This window comes from Kryptolebias marmoratus, linkage group LG14 (genome assembly GCF_001649575.2).
Source record: "Kryptolebias marmoratus isolate JLee-2015 linkage group LG14, ASM164957v2, whole genome shotgun sequence".
Classification (NCBI taxonomy): Eukaryota; Metazoa; Chordata; class Actinopteri; order Cyprinodontiformes; family Rivulidae; genus Kryptolebias; species Kryptolebias marmoratus.
The window spans coordinates 29,537-30,831 of NC_051443.1; the positions used below are offsets into that span (position 1 = coordinate 29,537).

At 40.7% G+C, this 1,295-nt stretch overlaps 1 long non-coding RNA gene across 1 annotated transcript; it reads left to right on the forward strand.

The window, feature by feature from the left end:
• Positions 1-649: 649 nt before the first annotated feature.
• LOC112450175 lies at positions 650-1,295 on the forward strand. Its single transcript, XR_003038712.2, has 2 exons — positions 650-756; positions 957-1,295. It is a non-coding gene; the product is annotated as an uncharacterized LOC112450175 (long non-coding RNA).

The window sequence follows — 1,295 nt, forward strand, 5'->3', positions numbered from 1 at the left end:
GGGGGGTGGGGGGTGGGGTGGGGTGGATTCAGGAGACAGCAGTCACATTTGTATAGTCACATCTTACACTTGTACTGTTTAAGTGTCTCAACTTGTGGTATTTTTAAACTTGCATTGTATTGTCTTATTTCCAGATATATTGTTGTATATTGTTGTAAATATTTGGGGCCTGCATACAAATGATAGGATGCACTTCCACTTCCAGTGCATCCTATCATTCCTATGACAGGCCCCTATTGTTATCCACCTCTAAAAGTGTCTCTATAGTTTTTATTCTTCCGTTAACTTTAATGCGGCCTGAACAGCGCAACATACCCACACAAATGTTATATCAAAATGATCGGTTGGTCATGGGATGTGTGCTATTACTTTTATTGGGGTTTTTCTAGGTACTGTGGTGATGTAATTCGCAAAAACGACACCAATAAAACCCAATGCAAACCAATGAGCGGAACTCTCAACTGACAGAGTGGAGGTCACATGATCTACAGTGTGTCCCAATTCAGCGGCTGCATCCTTCGAAGGCCAGATTTAAAGGCCGATTACATCACAGCGGCGCGCCGAAGGCTGTCCCAATTCTAAGACTCCTTCAAATGCGGCCCACATATGCGTACTACTTTTCCCCGATTAGAAGGACGGTTCCGGTGTGTCCTTCTCAGCCCATCATATCCCAAGATGCATTGCGGGTATAACCGGTCTAACGGAAAACTATTTTTACAATGGCGGACGAAGCAAAAGCGGAGTACACTTTTAAATGTATGTTAAAATCTGGGATTACAAATATCAAAAACCTAAAGCAGTTATGATGATAGGCTTTTGTTATTTGCGTAGACATTTTTTTGTATTATTTTTTTGTCAGAGATCATCAGGACAATAAATGAGCTTGTACAGCGGGTCCCGTAGTTCCTCAACTTTTGCTGCTAAGCTATTTTTTTCTCTTTTTTTTTTTTTTTTAGGAACCAAGGAGCAGACCGAAGCTTTCATCAAGCTTCGCAATCAAAACAGCCACCTTTTTACGGGCGCAAAAAACTCTGCCGCTGTGGCATGGAGGTAGAAGAATGAATCCATTTATTCATCTTATGAGTACAGTTTCATTAACTCCATACTGTCCATAACCTGTGATTTAAATGAAATATAGCCCATACTGTGTCGTGCTGTGAAAACTGTAGTTTTTAAATATGGGTTTAAGACTTTATTTTCCATGTTTCCCTCTTTATTCATTTTTTGTTGATGTTCTTAGGATAATTTTGGAGAAAATGGGCCTGCAGGGGAAGGTGACGCCTTTGCAGGCAAAA